Source organism: Diabrotica virgifera, chromosome 4, assembly GCF_917563875.1.
Source record: "Diabrotica virgifera virgifera chromosome 4, PGI_DIABVI_V3a".
Classification (NCBI taxonomy): domain Eukaryota; kingdom Metazoa; phylum Arthropoda; class Insecta; order Coleoptera; family Chrysomelidae; genus Diabrotica; species Diabrotica virgifera.
The window spans coordinates 243505941-243519902 of NC_065446.1; positions in this window are offsets into that span (position 1 = coordinate 243505941).

A 13962-nucleotide genomic window follows, 5' to 3' on the forward strand; every position below is an offset into this window, starting at 1 on the left:
AAGGCATAACCATTGATCAATCTGCGACCAAAATAGTTGCATTTTACATTGAAGAAAAACGTGAGCATATTATAGATGAAGCAATAGATGTTGCCACGAAAAAATATGAGGACGACGATATTCCCACCGAAAAACGAATTCGACGTCAAAGACGAATGGATGGTGACCTTTTTTTTTTAAATTCGAGTAACAGGACTGACACTTCGAGTCGAACTTCAACAGGATATGTAGGATTGTTTTGACCTATTCAATTTTGAACTCGAAACCTGATCAAAGTCTATTCATAATGTGGCTTCATTGTTCGATGTTGTGCAGACACACACACACTTTGATTTTCACGAACAGTTAACAATTGAAGTTAGCTGTTTCAACATTTTTTGACTTTACCATGAAGAGGTATCAGAAGCAGACCTTGTGCTAGAAATATCAAGGCTCAGAACACATTTACAAGCGACCATTATCACAGCATCTAAATGGTTAGTTGTAGACTTTTTAACGTTCCTTGTGGAGTGGGTTTTCATGGAATATCTCCCAAACTTAATGGTCGCATTAAAATTAATATAACCATTTGTGTATCGGTTACTTCATGTGAGAGATGTTTTAGTAAGCTAAAATTAATCAAGAAATACTTGCGAGCAAAACTGGCGCAAACAAGGCTAAATAACCTCGGTTTATTAACTATAATTCTTAATTTTTTCATTATTCAAAACATACGTTTATAGTATTTCCGTTGATTTTAACAATCCTTAGATATTTTTTTGATTTGGGGTGACACCATGGATTACCGCCCCGGGTGTCACCCATGCTAGCTACGCCACTTACATGTACTTCCGCCGGGCAATTTTCTTTGTGACACGGTGACAGGAAAATACAGCGTGTTTTATAAAATATGTTCGTTCATGGGTATTCTTTCATTTTTTCGACTGTATTTTCCTAACAAGTGCAGAAAGTCATACTTTTCCGCACGCGACTGAAGTTTGCCGAACGACGCGAAGCGGGAGTTCGGCAAGCAGTCGAGTGCGGAAAAGAGACTTTCTGCAAGAGTTAGGAACAATATTTTTTCTACGAGTCTTTAAAAAATGACCAAATCTTAATCAATTAATTTAATTAATATGAAAGTACATATTCTTTTTCTCATGATCATCTTTCAGTGCGTCACAGTTTTTCTATTTCTTTCTAACGCATTAAATTGTATGTGACAGAAAAAAGGCACGTCCGTGATTACAGACAGTTACAACATTTATTCTAGTTATTCTAGTTGTCGATAGATGGCGCCATAATAAAAAAAATATTTTTTTTTAATTAGATAATAATATTACAAATATAATCTATATAATTTATAATACTATACAAATCAAAGAAAATACCATTTTATAAATGCAAGAAACACATTTGATTTGTTTTTATTCCAAATTGAAAATAAAATGTGACAACTGTCAGATTTAACTAAAATGTCATATTAGAATAAATGTCATAAATGTGTATTATCACAGACTTACCATTTTTCCTATCATTTGTTACGCACTGAAAAATGCTCATGAAAAGGACAATACAGAAATTAATTCTTTGACAAGGTTGTCAAAACCAAACTTTCAATATAATTAGTTAGCATGACGACGATCTTGGTTTCGAATATTATGTCGAAATAATTTTATTTCATCGAATTGTCGCGTTAATTTCATTAAAACAGGAACACAATAAGATACATTTGAAATAAAATAGTAAATAATATGTACAGTCGGAAAAATAAAAGAATACCCATGAACGAACATATAAAACACGCTGTATTTCCCTGTCACCGTGTCACACAAAAAATTGGCCAGCGAAAGTACATGTAATAATTATTGTTACATGTACTTGCACTGGACAATTTCCTTTGTGATACGGTGACAGGAAAATACAGCGTGTTTTATATGTTCGTTCATGGGTATTCTTTCATTTTTCCGACGTAAATATTAGTTTACTGCATGTATTATAATTATTTTTCCACCTACCTCTACCGAAAGTATACTTTTCCGGACCTGATTGTAGGGAGCAAAGTTGTACTTTTCCTCCCTAGGGAGGAAAATATTTTTCCTCTCTAGGGAGGAAAAGTAAAAGTGACGTCATGGTGTTTCATTTATGAAATATAACTTATTGACGCCCTGTACAATATCTAATTTCTATTACGTAAGTATCTATTAATTTTAACGTTTATTTATAAAACACCCTGTATTTTGCAGAATGGTAAAAAACAGTAAATAGTTTGAGACAGAAACAGTTTTGCAATGTTAATCGCCAACGTCAAGGGACTTGATAGGGTACGAAGAAGAAACGAGTTTTATTTTCTAACGTTCAGCTCATGATTTTTATGCTTCGGCCAAAGAACGAAATTGCCAAATACAGAATTACACTTACTTATGTAATAAATAATGATACTCAAAACTTCAACAAAGTCAACTACTAGATACTCGCATATTCTTATGATTTAGAAGACATATTTTCATAAAAAAGAAGATATTCCAAAACTACCTCCAAAGAAGAAAAATTAAATTTGAAGGAATATCTAATTGGATTTATTTGTTATAGTCTGATAAAGTAAAATGATTTTTATGTAAGGACGGTTTTTACGTTAGGGAATGATGGGATAATTTTTGGATGTTGGCCAATTTAGCCATCAACAGCAATTAAGTAGAAATAAAATATGCCGTTAAAATGGGCTCTGTACTCTGTAGTCCTTTTCATTGCCGAGCTAATATAGGTTGGGTGTTGCTAGCTTTACCGTAAAGCTAGCAGCACCCACTGTTTCTCGGAAACGGCTACAGCAATAAATTTTCTGTTTCCTTAATAAATTAGCAATAAATTAGCAATTAATTCCTGGGGGTTGAATTTTCGAGTTTTATCATTTTTTCGGGGGTGAGTTTTGCGCTAGGGGATGAGGGGGTAGTTTTTTGGGATTGGTTAATATACCAATCACGAGCAATTAATTAGCAATAAAATATGCCGTTGAAATGGGCTCTTTACTCCTTTTCATTGCCGAGATATAGGTTGGGTGCTACTAGCTTTACCGTAAAGCTAGCAGCACACACTGTTTCCCGGAAACGGCTACAGCAATAAATTTTTTCTTTCCGTAATAAATTAGCAATAAATTAGCAATAAAATATAGTCTTAGTCTGAATTCGGTCTTATAAAATGGTGCTGCTGACTTTACCGACATAAAGTTGTCTGCCGAAGTTTACAATAGAAAAGCCGTAAGCAATCCAATAAAAAGAGCAGCCGTGGAAGATCTCAGCGAAAAACCAATGAAGCTCATCTGTAAAGAACTTAAGAAGACAAATATAGAGACATTTACTATCAATAATATCAATAAGGTGAGACAAAATTTATATTATGCTAGAACCACTAATTCTTTAATTAAACTTCCCAAAAATATATATGAATTTTATCAAGCTCTTGATTTGTCTTCTATTATTACAAATAGAAATGAAAATTGTATAATTAAAAATGACAAACATAATCATATTGTTATATTAACATGCTTTTCAAATCTTCGTTTTCTTTCGACTGTTTCCAATTGGTATGTTGACGGAACTTTTGAATACTGTCCTCGTTCTTTCACTCAATTGTTAGTATACATGGCTTGAAAAATGGAAATTGTATTCCTTTTGTCTTTTGTTTACTTCAAGATAAAAAGTCGTCTTCATATTATCTCCCTTTTAAATATATCATAGAAGAATGTTTTACAATTAATTGTCTATCCTCTTGGGCAAGCCGCACACCAAAGAAACATGAACCGCCTACCAATGAAACGAGTGTCATTCATGCTCATGACACATTTTATTTTCGGAGAGTTTCATAAATGGCCGGACGTATATTTGTTTAGCAGTGTTTTATTTCCATGAAGCGTAATTTACGTTTCATGTTTCTTTGATGTGCGGCCTGCCTAAAGTAACAACTTCAGACTTTAAAATTTTCATTCATAATGGTATTCATATGGCATTTCCTGAAGCAGATCTCCATGTATGTCGTTTTCATTTGGGACGGGCATGGTATAGAAAGGTTCAAGCACTGGGATTAGCTCCAGAATACCAAAAAAAGGTGTAACTCAACCAAAATTACGCATTTTCTTATTTATATTTTTGGTCTTTCATTCTTATATCCTGAAGTTCTTAGCGATTTTTGAAGTTATACTTCTTTACGTGCGATATGAGGGTGAATTTTAATAGGATTAAAACCTTTGATCCCGGCGCAGTCGCATTACAACTTTGTTCTGATTGGATGTTCAAATGACATGACAAAAATTATCCAATATGACAAAACAAAAAAGTTTATAATTGTAGTGATTTTTAAATAGTTTTTAAAGCAACAGGTACGTAATAATTGTAAATGTATCATAGGTACCTACCAAAATACATAGTATGTAATATCATTTGAACTATCATTTGAACGTACCAAAATACATAGTATGTAATACTTTTATTTACATAATTTGATTACCATCAAAATTTCTATCAATATTCACCTAATATATTGTTTTCTTACTCTATGTTTTGTTGTATTTTTTCAATTCTAAATCATTTCAATTCAAAATAAAAATAATTTGATTTACATAATTCAAAAACGTCAAAAATTTGTCCCCGTGGCCAAGCGTTTAATGCGAGTGAACCCCAATACAACGCCAATACCAGCCGCGCTGGTAAGTTGGTTCAAATCCCAATAGAAACTTTTATTTTTTTATTTTTTTTATACATTTTATGATTGTAAGTATATTTATTATAGCATTTTATTTTCAGAAAATACGTATTTAGTTAAAATTTTCCGACAATTAATGTTCAGAAATCATTTGTGGCATTTTTAATGTGTTTGTGTGTGTTTTATTCTTTTATTATTTTAATTTTTGGCACTGTTTTAATAAAAATGTTTGAGAAGTAGTAAGTATAAATTAGTTTAATATTTAAATAAAATATAAATAAAAAGTATATTAATTTCGTTTATACTCATATATGTAATCATATAATAGAAGTATAACTTCTTACGTGCGTACAAAGTACACACACATTCTTTTTTTAATAACTGTAGCAATAACTCCGATATTATGGTATTTAAGTACATATAGGCAATATAAAATAAAAATTAATCAGTATTTCTTAAGGACGTCAAAACGTAGAAAATATACAGGGCGTTCTATTTGAAATAAGAAAGTTGATTAGATCTTAGATCTCCAAAAAAACGGAATATTTGACAATGTAATTACCAGTATAATATCGGCCGTATTAAAAAACCCTTACCAACCAAAATCTATAAAAATCGTTCCAGCGGTTTCCGAGAAATTGCCGTTTTTCAGTACTTTCTTGCTACCCTGTATGGTTATCCGAAGTATACCAAATATAATAGGTTTGTTCGTAGAACGATCAGCAACCGTTGCCAACCGTCAGACGCAAGCGTGTTCGTAGTCTACGAACTCGAACTGTTAACTGCGCAGCGCTAACTGTTAACTGCGCATGGTTGGCAACGGTTGCTGATCGATTGGATCGTACTACGAACAAACCTATTGTGCAACATCTTCACGTCTGCCCCCCCCCCCCCCACGGAAATTTTTACATGGGCGCCCGTGGCTCTTGCCTAGCACGAAAATAACATAATGTAAAACCGTCTTTTGTTTTATAGTCATTAATATTCAGCTTAGCGGGGTGCTATTCTTTGAGTTGTGAAATTCTATTAACAAAGGATCTATGGGCCATTCCACGAACATACGCCTGTTTTGGATTACTTCGACAACGAATATTTTGCTGTGCAACGTAAGAAGTACGAAAGTAAATGGCGCTAATAATTATTCTAATAAACAACAATATAATTTGCAATTTACTTTCGTTCTTCTTATTTTGCACAGTAAAATATTCGTTGTCGAAATCATCCAAAACAGGCGTATGTTCGTGGAATAGGGTATACCTGTTTTGTGGAATGATCCCTTGTTTATTTAAGTACACATTTTTAGCACACCCTGCTGAGCTGAATATTAATGACTTTCTTAGTTTGCAGAACTATAAGAGTGTTTTTAGTTATGATATAGCGTATAGTGTTGATTGATAAATACTGATTGATATAGCTTTATTATAGTTTCTTTTATTTATCGCAGTACTGCATTTTTTCCATTTCTTGTATAGTTCCATTTTCTCTACGATTTTTTCTCTAACCAAAATTTTGATTTCATTATGATAATATCAAAAATACAAATTGGGTTGCCTTTAGAGAAAAACTAGACTATTTATTTTTATTCATGTACTTTTCGTACATGAGGAATTAAGATACAGTCGAACCCGTTTATTAGAATACCGGTTATAGGAATATCCCGGTTTAAGCAATAGAAATTTGAGCTCCCGATCGGTTTTACTAGTCACTAATGATCGGTAATTAGAATATCTATCCCGGTTATAGGAATACTTTTGCTTGGCACAAAAGCTATTCCAATAAGCGGGTTCGACTGGACATTCTTCCCTAAATCCACAAATTGTTGACTCGTATTATTGACTTGTATTCACACTGTAAGAAACTACTTCGATTGAAATGGACTGTATATTATTTGCTAGGTAAAAACTTTTCTTGAACTGAAATGTAAAATAACGAGAGTGTTTGTCAAAATTTTTTCTACAACTCTGCCTGAAAAAGATTCAGACAGACTTTTATTAAAGGTTGCTAATTAGAATTATTGCTCCTGGCAATACAGGTTCCACGCCTGAGAAAAAAATCTGTTACTTATGTAGGTATAAGCCTTTCCAGGTACATTGTTGTGCATTGGTTTTTAATCGTGTGTAAGATTGTTTTTAGTTCTGATATGGCTTTTTCTTTTTATAGTTTCCTTTATTTATTACATTTCTGCATTTTTGCCATTTTTTGCGAAGTGCCATTTTTTCTGCGATTTTTTCTTTAATCAAAATTGGGATTCATTATTTTAATACGTATTTTTATTCATCAATGGAGTTACATCGTCAAGTTTTTCTCTAAAAGCAACCTAATTTGTATTTTTCTTGAATAGATGTGAATCTTTTGGTTTTTCAATTATCTCAGCGAAGTAGGTTAACAGTATTTGAAAATAATCGGATGAAAGATCAAAGCTCAATTCTATTTTTGGATGTCCCTTTTAGAAATCAATGTTATCTGGACTTTTTGTAGTATCTGAAAGCTAGTATGTAGGTTCACTTGTTGCTATCGAATTTAGACTGTCTTTAGTGATAGTGAACATCAGCTTCCTGGCTTTTATGTTTCTCAATCGGGAACCTCATATAATCCAGGCTGTATCGTCGCCCCCGTTAGATACATTATTCCGATTCGATTTTTTGCACAAACTTACTCAAAAGGAGGTCCTTATAACAAATCCACAGGGTGCCAGGCGGTACCGTGGTCGAAAACTTGTTTAAACAATTTTTTTTAACAAATTAACAAAAATAATTTTTTCACTTTAAACAAATTTTTTTGAATCATTGGGGTCGTTCTGATCAAAAAAATTCTCTTATGATTTTGTCCTAAAATTATTTTTCTCGAGTTATCGATTTAATTACAATAATTTCTTCAGGATCTTGTAGGAGGGAGGGGGTTCCTAATAATAATTTTTAATCGAGTTATTAAGCCTTGGAAATTATCAATTATTCAAATTTTAAATCGCGTATAACTTGATAAAAATCAATTTTAGAGAAACACCACAAGATACCTTTTTTGTTCAGAATGAGCCAAATAATCTAAATTTGTACTAAGTGAAAAAATTGTGTTAATGAATTTGTTTAAAAAAAATTGTTTAAACAATTTTTCGACCACGGTACCGCCTGGCACCCTGTGCATTTGTTATAGGAACCTCTTTTCCTATTAATTATTATATATATTACATTCCTTTTCCTAAAAAATCAAATCGGAATAATTTACCTAACGAGGGCGACGATAGGGCCTGGCCTAATAGTGAATTCTTCTAGTTTGGATCTAGCTTTGATATTCACTTTTTTTGTTAAATTAGCGTGAGCAGTATACTACGAATATTATCGGTGTCTGCATTACTTTCAAATGCTACTAAGGTAGCTTGCATAATTGTTTCTTCTTATGACCTTCCAGTTAATAATCTTTCATAGAATTACATATGTAATTATAATAATTGAATCGTTTATTTCAGAAAGGGGTCAAGTCACAAAAGCCTGCTTTTGAGAAAAACAAAAAAAACGTGTTTACATCCAACAAAATTTTTATTTATATAAAATAAAAATTCTCACTAATAACCTGTAGTGTTTGTCAAAAAGTATCGTATTTTTCAAAAATTTATCTTGTTAATTTGTTTAAGAAAAGAATAAATAATTTGTTGCACTTGGCCCCTTTCTGAAACAAAGTTGGTGTTTACATTCAACAAAAATTTTATTTATTATATAAAATAAAAATTCTCACTAATAACCTCTAATGTTTGTCAAAAAGTATTATATTTTTCAAACATTTATCTTGTTAATTTGTTTAACAAAAAAATAAATAATTTTTTGCACTTGGCCCCTTTCTGAAATAAAGTTGGTGGTTACACAATTTTTAAGCAAGGAGTCATGCGTTGCGTTGTTGCATGGCTCCTTTCTGCACTAAACGCTAATTTCTCTGCGCTTCCAAGGCAACACCAATGGCAGCACTTGATTCCTTTCTGCAACAAAAGCTGTATTTACGTTTATATTAAAAAATTCCACCAAAAACTCATTTTGTCAAAATTAGTCACTTGACCCCTTTCTGAAATAAACGATTCAATTATAGTTCCGTCATGGGCTGTATTATCGTAAAGTAATCGTAAAGTGTGTTTATGCAACTAGTAAAATATCAATATTGTTTTTAATGATAAATAATGTACAACTCAAAAATCTTTAATACTTAGACTACTTATGTACAGTATTACCGACAATATCATACAAATAGAAATAAATACAAAAACGTTTTATAATATACAATAAAGATAGATAAAATATACAATTTTATCGAGTCCACATATAAAAATAAATTAAATCAATAATAAAAATAACGCAAGCCTCCGCCACCGCCGCCACCGCCACCGCCACCACCACCGCCACCGCCACCGCCACCGCCACCGCCACCGCCACCGCCACCGCCACCGCCTCCGCCACCGCCACCGCCACCGCCTCCGCCTCCGCCGCCGCCGCCTCCACCGCCGCCACCTCCACCGCCTAAATTCAATACGTTGTATGGACTGACGTATACATATCCCCATTGAGGATCCGGCACAGGTGCTGCTGTTATAGTTTGGATTATCAAAAGGACGACCCAGAGGGATGCCTAGAACAAAAAATAAATGTTAACTCCCACTTTATGGAGACATTGCTATATAAGCTATATTGTATTGTTCTATATACGGTGATAAGAAAGAAATAAAACTAGTAGAGGTAGGAAATTTGTGGATAAAAACCTATAAATTTGCTATAAATCGACTATAGTTAGTAGATTCCTTGCGGCGGGGCCAAAAAAATCCCTCCATTTGCAGCGTTATAGCTCATTTCAAAAAAAATATATGTTAATTCCATAATTCTAAATTCCGTTTGCTTATTTTATCCATCATGTAAACAATCCGTTGTCGTTGCTAGATCTGCAGGACTCAAGCGAGTGGGATCCGAACTACCACCCTAGGCATTCCTCTTAGCATCATCCCACACGACTTAGTTTTCAACCCTTAAGGTCAATCCCTATGTAGTTTGCATACATTCCCGAAAAATCTTGCATCAGGCACCGAATTCTTATGTTGCTCACGGTGGTTGTAAGTCACCCGAGTCCATTGTTTATTTCTTCTTCCTTGTTGAGTTTGCTGTGCTCCTCTGTTTCTCTTTTTTCTATTTTTATTATGATAAGTCCTTCTTTCATATGTTTCAAGTTTATTCGTATTTGTATAGTTTATATAATGATTTTTCCTCCCTCGTATAATTTTTTCTTTCGTATTTTCTATTTTTATTCTCGTAAGTTTTCTTCTTGTTTTCGTTTGTTTTACTATAAGTTTAACCCGGTACGTCCTTGTATCACGACGTCTATCATCTTTTGTTTTTCTGTAACTTTTATCACGGTGTATCTTCAGCTCCTGTGATTCGTATTGTTTTTTGTTTCTGTAATCACGATAAGTCCTCGTGTCACGTCTTCCGTTTGCCTTAGCACTATTGTATTTGCTTCTGCATTTCCCTCTTCTACCAGAGTTATTTTTGTAATTTTCCTGTATTACATTTTCACGTTCGTTCCGTCGATCGACGTTTTGTATTGAACTGTATTGTTTTGTCTGTGTATTTTTGTATCCGTGTCCGTTTGGTACACTTTTTCTTCTCCGTTTACACCTACTGTTTCTTCGGTTTTTGGAGTTTTCTACGTTTTCTGTTTGGACAAGTATAACTTGATCCTTAACCTATGTAGTTGCCCCTGACAATGAGCTGAAATTTCCTGCCTTTACAATTGTCAGAGTGTTCTCATTTGTTTCCTGAGGACTGGGTTCTTTTCTTTATGTCGTTTCTGACACTATCCATCCTAGTCTCGTGTTTTGGCTGAGTAGGCTGTTACTTAATTGGTCCATACCCTCCATCAATATGTGGCTATATTCTTTGAACCCTAGCAGTAAATCCCCGAATAGTTTTCCCTATCTTGTAGTATCTTGAGTCTGCAAGTAGTGCATTTTTCTCGTTATAGTCCTGTAGGATTATGTCCTGTTCCGGTAGATCTCTTGTTATTTTTGGTAATACCAGTGCATCTATTTCCATCTCGAAGTCACTTTGGAAATGAGTTCCGATCAAAAGTTTCATGCTCCAGTTGGCTGTCTTTTCTCCAGACGAGCCTATTCCCGATATGGTTGCCTGTATTGGCTGTCTGGATCTGTGCTCTGGTTCTCCCGGGCCTAGTGTCGTCTATCTGCTACTGGGTTGCTAGGTGTGGACTGTAGTTGTAGGTTTATCGAGTCTTGTAACTGCCTCGATGTCTTCTTTTGCTCGAGAAGGACCATGTATATTCACTACCACACTCTAACCCCGGGAGCCCTTAAATGACTCGAAGGAGTGAAGTTAAAGGCACATCTGGCCTGGTTGAGTTGATTCTTGAGAATGAAGTTAAAATGTATTCTCTCTTGTTGGCAACATGAATTGTGTCACAGCCCACACGACAAAAGAACAAAGGTTTTTACTTTGTCAGCTAAATTAATGTCCATTGCCAAAATATTGTTTATAAATTCGTACAATTAAACAAATTAAATAACCCGTACATGTTTGAGTATAATAACAAATTGGTTGATGTGATAAACGTGATAAAAATGTACTGTTAAATATCGGATATGAATAATGAATTTTTGAGATTTAACAATATGTTTTCCATCTTTTGCGTTATTTTGCCGGTTATTAGCGCGCTCATCACTGTATCTGTGTACTCTCATAATATGTACTCTGATTTTACAGTCTGAAATCTTGCCAGACAGGTTTATCTAAATGCATGCTTGCATGCTACTACAATAATTATTGTGTTATTTAATTGCAACTGCAAATTTTAATTACAAAGTCTGATGCAACAAGAGGTTGTCTAAAGGCTACAACGCTAATCAGAAAGCTGAAGCTGTCAGTAAATCATTGCAGAGAGAAGAGTTTGAACTTAAAACTACAGTTCAGCTTCTAAATTCGCTTTTGGAGTTCTTAAAACCCCAAAGAGATATATTTGCTTACTACGCACAGAAAGTCTGCGATCTACTATCTACATTACTCTAAATATTCCGACCAGAGTAAATGAAAACGAGCAACAAAACTACCTTTTGATGATGCTAATTCCAATGAAGTTTTTCTTCAAGATGGAGAAAAGTTAAAGGTTGAAACGTATCAACCAATTTTAAATAAGTTAATTACTTGCTGAGGTGAGTCGTCATCAAACAACAGAAATAGAGGTCAGGAGAGAAACAGCAAGAAATGAGTTTGAAAAATTCTCTTCATAAAGACCTTAGATTAGAGCTGAGAGTCAGAACTCTGAGATAATACGTATTTTCGATACTACAATATGGACTTAAAAGCTGGAAACTGCAGAAAGAACACATGCGGATGAGTTACAGTCATTTGAATTGAGCTGTTACAGAAGGATGCTTAGAATAGGATGGACACAAAGAAAATGAACAAAGTAGGTATTGCAAAAAATAATAAACACAATTAAAATAAGAAAGGTACATTATGTGGGACCTGTATTGAGGGTACAGCGATAGGAAATGGTAAAATTGATAATACAGGGGAAAATAAGATCAGGAAGGTGTATCGGAAGAAAGAGGGTGTCATGGTTGAAAAATTTGAAGGACTGGTTTAAATGCAGTTCAATAGAACTATGCAGAGCAACGGTACATAGAATAAAAATATTGGTGATGATATCCAACCTCCGATTTAGAGACGGCACTTAAAGAAGAAGACTAAATAGATAAATTTAATAAAAGGAAAGGATATAGCATCGAATAAATGTTATTATTTTTATATTTACCAAAAATTAGTCGAAAAAACTCACCACAATTGCAGATACACCCCTCATCTTGAAATAATCTTCAAAATAAACAAAATATATGTACACTAACGCAAATAGGCAAATGTATCCTTTTTATATACCATTATATTATCTGCATGAGATTTTTTTGTCGTGGAGGATGTTTGCAATTTTTTTTATAAAAGTACAGATTTTACGCCACCAAAATGATGAAATAATGATTTTTATATAAATATCTTTTTCGTATTTAAACTGATATGATTGTTTACTATTGTGTTTGGGAAAACAGCCACACTTTAAGTTTGCAACATGATTATTTTGACGTTTCGATTTCCTCTTCGGAAAGCGTTATCAAAATATAAAATATTAGTAAAGTAAATAAATTTTGTTTTTGTTACTTGGTGAAAAAAACTCTTCTAATCATTTAATTTTATCTGACTCATTCAAATTCACGATCCAAACATTATACATTTTGTAGTAGACGTGTCATATTCCTAATTCTTTGAATTTCTTTTTCTCTGACTGATTTAGAGACTGTCTTATGGAGCTGTTGGTTTAGCATAACGTACTAACCTGGTAATATCTACCTCATATCGTATTCTTGAAGAGCTTCTCTCTTTTATCTTTGATTTTAAACTGCGACTGATATATTATGATCCACATGTTCATGACCATATCGCATGTTTTTAATCAATCTCATCTTAAGCTGTTCAAAATCATCTGCCTTCTCCTCGAAGGGTAATAGTCAGGCTTACAGCCTTTTCTTTTTCGGTTTCTGTTTCATGTAGTTAATAGGAAACTGAATCGTGCTCCGTAAATATGTCTCTCATAGCTCCGTAGGCTTTCCAAGCAAGAGATAATCTTCTTTTTATTTTGCATTTTGGGTTATCCCTGCCAAAGTAATCTGTGTTATTAGCAGAGATAACCTAATCACTTATTAGTTACGTATAATATGTTCGATTTTTTGTTATAGTTAATAAATTTTAGTAGTCCCAATGTGACACAAAATCTAGGCAAGGAATAAAAAAGTTTATCTGAAGAAAATGTATTTTTTTTGTTTTCTTAATGGCGGTACAGGGCCTCGATTTTTGACCCTTCGCTTCGTTATCGAACGTATTCGCTTCGTATACTAAACAGATACGAAGCGAATACGTTCAATAACGAAGCGAAGGGTCAAAAATCGAGGCCCAGGCTCGTTTTTGTAATATTTTATTTAACCGTAGAGTAATTTCCACATACTAACATATTTCTCAAATGGAGCTCTGTACTACCATTATTTACTATGTTACGAATAGGTCTACCCCAAAATCCCAACAGCCAAAATCCCGACAGCCAAAATCCCGACGGCCAAAATCCCGACACGCCAGAATCCCTACAGGTTTGATAAGTTCCTTTTTAACATATAATTACATTTATTTCTGGTTTTTTGTTTATGGCCATCTGTTTTTTATTTTTTGTTACTAAACAAAAGTATTTACCAATTAATATGAACTA